Below are 6,000 nucleotides of genomic sequence, written 5' to 3' on the forward strand. Positions count from 1 at the left end.
AAAGACAACTTAAAATATAATCATTTTATGACAAAGGAAAATGCTGTAAGTTTTATTTCTGTATTAGTTTTTACTGCACATTTTTGATGACAGTTTAAAGGAAAAATTAAGTTTCACATAAACTATTATTTGATGTTTCACAGTCTGTTTTTTAACAAATTTATGTACTACAGCAATGCTTTAACTTATACTCATATCTTTAAGCTAGGAGCCTTGATTTATCCATTTTTGTATCCTGAAGATTTCGAACAGCACCTGGCACACAGATTGACACTAAATGTTGATTGACCATTAAGATGGCAATGTTGGGGGTGGGGGAGAGGAAGGAACCCCTTAAAATAAATTCTAGCTATATGCCCAGGCAGGAAAGCAATTCAGTTATCCTGGTATTAGGTGTGGGAGAAGGGGGAGCAAGCATGAATGCCATCAACCAACTGACAAAAGGCTTAACATCTGGGACTTCAGCATTGTACTTCAGACTTTGGAGTACCTAAGTGAAGGCCCAATCCCTGCCTCAAGGAACCTTTGTGATACTGCTATGATAACTGCTATAAACAGTACAGGGGCATTTTTATTACCAGTAGATATTCAACAAGAGAGTAAGCCCAGAACACTACTTAATGGAAAATTTCAAGGCTTACAAACTATGTAAGTTCCTTTGTAATATACCTGCACATAGGATAAGACCAAAAATTTAAGAGGAAGCATGCAAAGGCCCTTTCTGGCTCAAAGGCAGCCAAATTACAGTATTAAATCTAGTTATAAGTATAAAATTCAGTAACAAGTGGAAAAAAATGGCTCTCATATACATATGATTAGAAATGTGAAGTTCTGGGGCACCTGGGGTGCCCTGGTGGCTCAGTGGTTAAAAGTCTGCCTTTGGCTCAGGTCATAATCCCAGAGTCCCGGGATCAAGCCCCTGCATCGTCATTGGGCTCTCTGTTCAGCAGGAAGCCTGCTTCTCCCTCTCCCACTCCCCCGGCTTGTGTTCCTTCTCTCACTGTCAAATAAATAAATAAAAACTTAAAAAATTAAAAAAAAAAAAAGTAAAGTTCTGCTTAGATACTGATTCTGCCAGACCAGTTTCCTCTGATGTAGATAATGTCATATTTTCATACAACTGGGGAAGAATTTCTGTTTCAAAAAGTATGCATACATAAACATACACACACACACACTGATACAAAAATCTATACAACAATATGTTAGCAATAATCTCTGAGTGATATGATTGTGGATGCTTTTTATTTACTTCCATTTGCTTCTCTATTTTTTTAAATTTTCAACAATGGATGCACATTACTAATATGGAACAATATGGCTTAAAAAAACTTACTAAGCACTACCCACAAAAGATATGAAACAAAAACAATGTGAGAGGAAGCTCAGACATTCACACCTAAATGTGAACTCATTCAAATTTCTAATGCTGAAAGGAATAAAATGTACTTACAAATTCAAAAACTGATAAGGGTAACTGGTTTAATTAAATTCAACTAGCTGTTAAGTGACCACACTAGGGCACAGAGTACCAAAGAGGAGGCTCTGAATAGTCAAAAGGAAGCATGAAGGTGCTGGGCTCTATGAGGAAGGAGCAAAACAAGGGGCTGAATGCAGCCCAAAGCTAAGAATTCTGCCCCCACCTACTTCCAGAAGGTATGGAAAGCTATTACTTAGTCTTGTCAGGACCTGCCCCACTTCCCTTGCTAATAGGAAAGCCAGCCTTTAGCAAGTGGACCCCTAAAATCTACCTCCACTCTGCTGGCATTTACCTACATGCTTTTCTTTTTCACTCACTTCCCTGAAACCCTTCAATGGCTGTCCAAAACAAGGCCTACAAAGCCGTCCAAGAGATGACTCTTGCCCTGTTCTCATCACTGCTTTCCTCATAGCCAGGATCCCAGCAACGAGAGCTACTTATGGTTCACCATACTTACACCTTGTTTTATTAGCTATTCTGTGCCCTTTCCTGGATGTCCATTCCCACTTCCCTGCTTCTTTTACCTGACTTAATTCATGTTCAATCATCACATCCAAAAAGCTTTTTCTAAACTCCCAACCCCATTCCTGGGCTGGGCTAGATGCCCTTGTGCAGAGCTCTCAAATTATTGCACTTAAGTCACTGCCATGAACCTAAATTTAGGTGTCCATCTAATTCACTAGATTCTGAGCTCCTGAGGGCATAGACTAGGCACACCTTATTCACCTTTGTACCCCAAACATAGTGTCTGGGACACTGTAGGTATACAACTTACTCTGATTAAATTACTAGTACTTAGGCACCTTTGTAGGAATGGAGCCCCTCTTTCATCTTTGGTATAAATCCAGAGCTCACAACTCCTCAAATGCAGAGCTAAGACATCCCCCCCACCCGGTCATAGTTATCTGGAACTCCATTTCCCATAATCAAAATTTCTCCCTTTCTTAATCTAGCACTGAGTCCTCCCCACACCCCTCGGCTTAACTGAAATCTGGCTCTTCTTGAAAAATACTCCTCCTGCAACTTTCCCACGCATATGTTGCTCATTCCCTCACATCCCTGTACCCTGCTATCAGTGTCTTCTTTTCCTCAAAACCATTTCCAAACTATTACTCCTTCAGTATCACATAAATGGCCTTATCCCTTTGAAGATGTGTGGCAATACCACCCCATACCCTTCCCCGTTCAGATAACTTAACCTCCACCGTTCATTGATAGTTTGGCACCTGGCTTAGTCTTCCTCTCCCTCCTCAGTCCTGGAGACTTTATTGTCCACGAAAACACCCACGCTAGCTTCTCTGCTCTTTGACCATCTCAAATGAAAAGACCTTTACCCCCAAGAGGCCTACTACCAAACCCTGCCTTGTCTTGTCCCCAACTGCTCCACTCTTGATATCTCAAATTCAGAGAGCTCTCAGTGACCTTCAGTCCCTTGCTCCTTCTACATTCTTCTTGTTATCAACCCCATCTCCACTTCAATCCCTAGGCAGTCTAGACTCCATAGCCCATTACTCCAGTAACTCTTGCCAAAGTCCTTAACATCTTCACCTTGTCATCCTTTCATCTCACAGACCAAACCCCAATCCTGGATCAATTGTCTCCCATCTCCATTCCTACAACAGAATGTTGAGTATCACTACAGGAAATCACTCAAGTGCTCTAACTACTGCCAGTACACATTCAGTCTCTAATCTCAACTGGACCCTCAAAGCTGCCTGTGACCCCCAGTTTGCCTAGTAAGCTCTCCATCTTGTTCTACAGTTGATACCTCAGCATTTCTCCAATCTCCTCATCTCCTAGCCTGCTACTTTTTCACCCTCAGCAGACGACCATAAAAGAATACCACAGAAAAAAATAGAAGACATCAGGCAGGCAATCTGTCAACTTTTTACCTTAACACCAGCAAATTCACCTACACGATAAACCTACGTTCTTCCTGGCAAAATTAGAGATGTCCTTCTACCATCTAAGGTTAAAATCTGCAGCGTGTGCTTCAGCTCATCCTTCCAGGTCTTCACAGGGCTCTCATCCATCATATATTCTTTCTCTTCCTCCCTCCTTTCTGACTCCTTCCCATATTAGTAGTTCATGCTCTAATTTCCCTCATCCTCCCCCAACACACATGTATAAGAAATTGTCATCTCATGTCCTTTCCCTTACATCCAGTTTTAGCTTATTCTTCCCTACTTCACAGCCAAATTTCTGGAAGACACATATGCTGTTTCTAGTTCTTTCTCATTTCCTGCTGAATCTACTAAATAGTTTCTACTCTCCATACTTTATTAATATGGTTGCTCCCCATGTCAAATGTCTTCTTTTTGCCAAATCCAGTGGCCATCTCAGGTTCATCTTCTGGTTCCTTGGAAAGCCTCATACTCCTGGGCTTTCTGCCACCTTCTCACCTCTTCTTGATAGTGATGGGATTCCCTTCCTCTGCTATGCAGTAAATACAAATCCTCTGGGTTCCCTCCTTAGTCCTCTTTTCTTACTATACATTCACTAGACAACCTCTTCCGCTGCCTTAACTACAATTAACATTTTTAAAAATTATGTCCAAATCTTTACACCTCTAGAACAGATCTCTCTCCTCCTTCAAACCTATAAATCCAACTGCCTACTGTTTATCTCCTCTTACATCTTCTTTTATTCTCTCATGGGCTATTCAATATTAAAATATATCTAATACTGAACTAATCATACCCCCCCTTCCCTACCCACATAACTTTTCTTGTTCTTCCTCCTACTACCTTATCTTAGTGACAAAAATCTGTTTCATTCTTTTGCATCTCTCTCATCTTCCAATTCAATCAAGCACTAAGTCCTAACAATTTCATTTCACTTTGGAGGTGCCTGGCTGGCTCGGTTGGAGGAGCATGTGACTCTTGATCTTGGGGTCATTGAGTTCAAGCCCCACATTAGGTGTAGAGATTACTAAAAAAAAAAAAAATTTAAAAACTTAAAAAAAAAAAAAAACTAAACAAAAAACTTTGGAAATCTATCCGTTTCTCAATGTCACCACCGCTATTTAGCACAATGGTTAAGAATGCTGGTTCGAGGGGCACCTGGGTGGCTCAGTCGTTAAGCATCTGCGTTCGGCTCAGGTCATGATCCCAGGGTTCTGGGATCGAGCCCTACATCGGGCTCCCTGCTCGGTGGGAAGCCTGCTTCTCTCTCCCCCTGCTTGTGTTCCCCCTCTCACTCTCTCTGTCAAATAAATAAAATCTTAAAAATATATGTATATAGGGGCGCCTGGGTGGCACAGCGGTTAAGCGTCTGCCTTCGGCTCAGGGCGTGATCCCGGCATTCCGGGATCGAGCCCCACATCAGGCTCCTCCACTATGAGCCTGCTTCTTACTCTCCCACTCCCCCTGCTTGTGTTCCCTCTCTCGCTGGCTGTCTCTATCTCTGTCAAATAAATAAATAAAATCTTAAAATATATATATACACACACACACACATTTAAAAAAAAAGAATGCTGGTTCAGAAGTTAGACTTATAGGGGTTTAAATCCTCACTGGACAAGTAATAAGCTCTCAAATGCCTCGATTCTTATTAAAATATGTTACCTAACATTAGTGCAGACCACCATCACCTCCACCTTGGATTACTCCAACATCTTAAGAGGTCTCCTGACCTCCAGGCTGGTCCTTCTCCAATTCAGTCTCTTCAGTGCAGCCAATAATCTTTTCTAAAACACAGATCTCATCAGGTTACTCCTTACTTTCAATCTTTTAATGGTTCACCACTGTCTTCAAGGGAATGTTTAAACTTAACAATGCACACAAGGCCTTTCAAATCTGGTCCCTGTTAAATACTAAATCATTCTCTCTTATTCCTATCCTCAGCCTGTCATATGCAAACCATAATGAACTAATTGCCCGTCCTCAGACTTCCTATGGTGTTCTGCATATGCTGTTCTGCCTGCCTGCAAACCCTCTCCCTTCTAAACTCTTCTTCCCACCATACACATACTTGCTTAGATCAACAGATAGTTTTGTTTAACTTCTTCTTTTGGGTATCATCACTTCTAAGCCTTTCTGACTCCAAGACTGGTTTGGTGTACCCCAACTAGGTCCTTAGCATTCCATACCTACCTATTTTACCCTTTAGATGTTAATCTCACTCATAACTGCTTGATTGTCTTTAGACTGTAAGTTCCTTGAGAAGAGTACTGTGCCTTGTGCACCACTATATCCCTAATGATTAACACAGTGACAGGCACATAGTAGACTTCAGTCATTATCTGGTGAATAAATTACTGGTACACAGTGCTTGCACACCCTTTCAATGAACTGTATATAGAAGGTAAATGCTACACCTAACCAATCAAGTCACCAGTTTTTACAGCCCTTTAATGGAGAAGGGATTTCTTATTTTCTACTATGTATCCTATGAAAGGAATGATCTGAAAACAAATACACCACATTTTGCAAAATGCAAGTAATCTTAAGTAAGACTAATTTGACTGTTATGTTTTAGAAGAACCTGTAGATTACACTGACAAAATTCTTAACACGTAG

Source organism: Ursus americanus, chromosome 6 (assembly GCF_024610735.1).
Source record: "Ursus americanus isolate L20-20 chromosome 6, mUrsAme1.1.p, whole genome shotgun sequence".
Lineage (NCBI taxonomy): Eukaryota > Metazoa > Chordata > Mammalia > Carnivora > Ursidae > Ursus > Ursus americanus.